We start from the raw sequence: 5,443 nt of genomic DNA, 5'->3' as shown, positions 1-5,443 counted from the left end.
AAAATAGGTGCTTTTATGGGGATTTTTGGTAAAACACAGGAACACAACTAGACGAATAAAATTTATAACACCTCTCTGATGGGACGGTAGTTTTATTACTATGGCAGTCGTGTCGATTATTTGACACTAGATGTTCCCGCGAGCTTCGCTTCGCCTAAACAAGTTAAGGAATTTCGGGATAAAAAGTAGCCTATGTTCTTTCTCAGGGTCTAGACCATATGCATACCAAATTTCATTCAAATCCATTCAGTAGTTTTGGCGTGAAAGAGTAAGAGACAGACAGACACAGTTACTTTCGCATTTATAAATTATTAGGATTAGGATTACGATTATGATTGTGGTTTTACGAGTGTCGCGCTTATAAAAATGGCTAGCTAACGGAGAGGTAGAAATGAGAAGCCAGGGTTCAGCTTGACACAAATTTATTTAGAGGTCAACGTGGGTTAGGCCTACACTACACGATCAGTCAGTTTTCAGTTGGTACGGATAGGGACTCCCCTGAGTCGAAGAGTATCGGCGTGGAATCCCGATAACGCGACCGGCGTGGAAGTCCTCTTCTCCAGTGCCCAGGTAGGTAGGCAGGCAGGTCACGTGGCCGTTGCGTGCGCGCGGCGTGTAGCTCGGCTGCGCGGCGTGGTCAGCAACACGAAGGTAGGGGGTTGCCGAACCAGCACGTAGAGGGCGAGCCGTAGAAGTAGGTAGAAGTTCCGTGCAGTCGGTAACCCGTACCGTGGACGTAAGCGTGGACCTTGGAGTAGTAGCGTGGACCTTGGAGTAGTAGCGTGGACCTTGGACCCTGGAAAAGATGGAAATCCAACGCATCAGTACACCGTTATCGTCTAGGTTCCACATACCGTCATCAAGACCTACAGCAGAGTACCTAATCTAGCTTGATTGAGGCGGCAGTGAAAACCAGAACGGAATACCTAACATAAATTAAAGATAATATAGAAATTATTAAGAAAGGCCGAAAGCGGTAGACTAGCTGCAGCATAATTTGGATAAAAGTATTTAATGCATCTAGGCAAGCTAGCGTATTCAAAAAGATAAAATAAAAGAAACAGGAAAGCTGATGAAACATCTAAATGATAATGCGTAATTGCATATCCGCCATCTTGGCTGTTATAAGTGCGCAGTAAGTTAAGTTAGCTAGCGCGTAAGCAAGCGAATAAAACAAGAAAGGAAGCTACGTTAAACAAATTTAAATTAACACTTTTAAATACGATTAGTACAAGTTTAAATTACAAATAGGTTCCTAAAATGAGCTAAGCAAATCTGATCACACTTACCCGATATTGGGGAAGACACGCACAAGGTACCACTGGTAAGGTCTAGGTCATTCGACACTTTAGAGCGGGCTAGGCACCTAGAGGACTGCCGTGAGGTAGGGTCACGCGCAGTCGATGCCGTAGCCCGTGGACGAATGATCGAGAGCCAGTGGTCACCGAGTGGGGCTGCCGCGATAGTGGGGACACGAACAAAAGACCGCTTCGCTGGCTAGGGATGGGAACGCGTCGATAATTTGAAGAATTATCGACGCGAAGATTAAGTTATCGATAAAATCGATACTTAAAAATGGGAATTTACAAATAAATTATGAAGTTAATTATTATGATGTAAGTTATTTATTTGGAAGAAATAAATAACGTTACATTACCCCCCTTTCTGCCCAAGGATTTTGACCTCCTAAAAGTCAAAATCCGCAGCTTAATACTTCTTTGTAACTAAAGAAACTACATACACATTCATACATCTCTTGCAAAAATCTTTCATACTTTCAATCATAATAAGCCTTATCAAACATTTAGAGGTTAATACCACACGACACTCGTTTCGTTGCTACGCGGCGCTACGAGCTTTTGCTACGAGGCTACGAATCTGCTACGAGATTTGTGCTATGTGAATCGATAAATAAAAGCTTCTATATTGTAAGACTCAACTTATATGTACCTACATGTATCGCTTTGTACTGCATTTGAAGCAGATCCTGGTAAATATACAGATAGAAATATAAATAAAATTGTATTTAGTTTATTTATCAGGACTTCAGGACAATAATTAATAATTTTCCAAATTAAATTTAAATTTATTGTTTAGGTTCCCAATCATAGCCAGATTATTATTATATTGATCCGATTCTTAGATACTTTCCAATTATAAAATAATAATTAAAAAAATTAAAAAACCGACTTCAAAAAACCACTAGAATGTAAGAAACAATTTAAGTGGGTTTTTGAAGTCGGTTTTTTAATTTTTTTATAGTTTTTAGTTTATTTGCGATAATTTTAAATAAAAAGTAAGGTGCAAATGATACCAAAAAGTCCTACTAATCAATACGAATCATTCAAGCCTAAACACGAAGTAGTTCCTATATACCGTTGAGGAGTTCCCCTGACTGCCTTCCGTTTCCATCATCAGATCAGCTCAAGGTCACCATCATATTTTTTGTTATAAGAACTATATTTACGTTCTTAATTTCAACCCTGAAATTCATACCCTGTTTTTACCCCTTTACCCACCCTTGGGGGTGAGATAAAATTCTGAAAAAAAATGGGACCATCTGGGAGCTCAACCCAATACAACAAAAAAAGAATTTTCAAAATCGGTTCATAAACGGCGGAGTAATCGGTGAACATACATAAAAAATATAAAAAAAAGATCCCGACGAATTGAGAACCTCCTCCTTTTTTTGAAGTCGGTTAAAAATAACTTACGTACTTAACTAAGTAGGTATATCAAAAAAATCCTAATATTTTCTTGTTTTTTTTTGCTAAGCTAGTCGTTAAATGTGGTTTAAAACTGGTCTATCTTCGCTTGAAACGGTACATTATTCAGCGAGGCCACTGTTGTACGTTACTTGCCAAAACAAAGCCTATATTTTTGCCAATAAAACTGTAATAACAGTAAATACTCAGGTACTACAACTTCAGGAGTTATCGATGTTCTAAATATTGTTTTGAGAGCAAATGGTGGGTTTTTCATTTGGTTTTTGAGGTTTTTTATGGAGGTTATTTAGAAAATATGATAAAAAAATGTTATAGGTACTTACAAAATAAAATTGAATTCGTAAAAATAAATATTATGTTGTACTGAAATAAAAAGTTAATGCCAACTGCAGCTTTTTGTTTTCCCAACATGTTTTTATTTCAAACTAGACTTTGCCTTTAAAAGTTTTCCATTATGATTCCAAGATAAACAGTTGCATAATAAAATGAATGTGTTAATCCTGGCAAATTTTGGACACTCTGTATGCACACAAAGAAACTTACAAATAGAGGATGAGTCACAAACTTTTGCATTTATAAAATTACCCGATTTCATAGAGCGTTTTGACATTAAAATAGGTTTAAAATTGACGTTGTGAATATACGAATTACCTACCACTTTTTGAGTAACGTAAAGAGACGAAACTCGTGTCTTTCACAGTAAATTTTTACCTTGTTGTAATTTTACAATACGGTCTATGAATTTGAAGGTTAGTTTGCGTCAAATATTCATGAGAATGTTATACATACCTATCAAATGTATTCTCTAATTTTTTATCTCAGATACAAAATTTCAAATAGAATGATACGTCACCTAATCACCGGACATTGATGAACCGTTCAGAATCTGTCAATTTAGTACCTGATAATAAAAAACAGACTTTAGTTTGTACCTTCAAATGTTCAAATTAAAACGTATTTCTTTTCCCCGACAAGGCTTCCCAGCTATTTGCGAACAATGTGCCGGGCTCGTCGCCTCGAATTAATTCTTTTGTTACACTTCTCCCTAATTAACTGTGGAAGAATATCGAACAGTGAAAAGGGGAAGTGGCTCTAGCACGCATGAATAAATGGTTTGAATATTGATAGCCTGAGCTTGTAGTTGGTGTCACATATAGCAGATATAGATTTTTAGATATTCTATTTCTATTCTATTCAGAGAGGGGGCGAAGTTCCTGGGGCGTGGCCGGCGTGGCTCTCTCGAGTGGAATCTTTGTACATATCCCCTTAAATTCAGCTCAGCCAGCCTAGCTCCCGAGTAAACTGGAGCAGGTTTTTACGTAATTTGTTAATGAAATAATGTTCGAATAAATAAAAAATCAGATATTAACATATATTTTACCGATAGCACCTATATTTTACCTGATGATGATGATGATGTCCTCTTCGTCGTATCCGACAACAGCGACTCTTGCTACACTCTGTTATGTGCTCTTTTACCTGCTGCACACAGCCTTACTTCTCTCTATAACCCTGTGCTGAAAGTCCCAACTTTCTGCTCTCATTGTTAAGTTTTTGGAGACAGCTTCTGAAAAGGTGCCTTATTTACATACTTCTTTGTACTTAGCTCTTACTTAAACCTCGCGAGTTGTCTCTTGCTTAAAGTTTTGTTTGTGGTAGTAATGTGTTGCGACTCGTCATAAATATTTCAAACTTGTTAATTAATAACCGTTGGGGTAGACGAGCTCTCGAGTGCAGACCACGAACAGGCAAACGCAGCGTGGGACGCCCTCCTGCCCGCTGGACTGACGACCTTAGGCGGGTGGCGGGTAGTGGTTGGATGAGGAAGGCCGAGGACCGAGTGTTGTGGCGCTCCTTGGGAGAGGCCTATGTCCAGCAGTGGATGATTATTGGCTGATGATGATGTTAATTAATAATGGATGTTTTAACACAGGCTGCATAAAAAGGGCCTCTTGTGCATTATACAGGGTGTTGGCAAGTTGCTGCAAACGCCGAAATGGGTGGGGTTCTAGGTACTATACTCCAGTCGTGATCGTATTTAAATGATTGTAAACAAACATAAAAAAGGAAAAACTTTAGTAAGTAGGTACTCAGCATAGTAAAAAGTCACAATCATGGATGACCGATAAAGTTTATAATAAGTAAGTATATGAAACATTTTATTTACACCAATAATATATGATTGCGGTTAAGTAATTTAATTTTAGTACAAATTACCTACTCTCGGATTTTACTTTACATAATTATACATTAATCAGTGTAAATGAAATGATGATTTGTTTATACAAATTTCAGATGCGATATTATTTTGTTCGTCCGCCCCAAGCTATAGACTGTATCGAATTAATTTATCGAGCATTGTAAGTAAAGCCTAGTTCCCACAGACCGTTATATTGCGGACCAAAACACTTAACGTATAAAATTAAAACCAACATTAATGTCAATTTTAAGGCATCGTCATCATCATCATCATCAAAGCTTTTAATTTTAATCATGTCAATGTACTTAATAATTTTGACGTTTTTTGACAAATTATATTTACGGAAACTCTGATGGAGTCGAATATTAAACAAAGAAATAAATTTTTGACAGTACTAAAATGAAAATGTGTGCCTTCAGAATCATGTCTTATCACCATCAGCCGGTAATCTTCCTTGGATGGACATAGGCCTCCGTCAGGGAGCGCCACAAACAGAGTTTGTGGCGCTCCTTGACTA

At 37.6% G+C, this 5,443-nt stretch overlaps 1 long non-coding RNA gene across 1 annotated transcript; it reads right to left on the bottom strand.

The window, feature by feature from the left end:
* Positions 1-405: 405 nt before the first annotated feature.
* Positions 406-1,811, bottom strand: LOC125490943. The gene is made up of 2 exons (XR_007267985.1): positions 1,290-1,811; positions 406-796 (listed from the first exon to the last, which is right to left on the bottom strand). It is a non-coding gene; the product is annotated as an uncharacterized LOC125490943 (long non-coding RNA).
* Between the last annotated feature and the right edge of the window lie 3,632 nt (positions 1,812-5,443).

This window comes from Plutella xylostella, chromosome 28, assembly GCF_932276165.1.
Source record: "Plutella xylostella chromosome 28, ilPluXylo3.1, whole genome shotgun sequence".
Classification (NCBI taxonomy): Eukaryota; Metazoa; Arthropoda; class Insecta; order Lepidoptera; family Plutellidae; genus Plutella; species Plutella xylostella.
The sequence above is the reverse complement of the archived record's forward strand: the minus strand, read 5'-3'. Positions and strand labels throughout refer to the sequence as shown.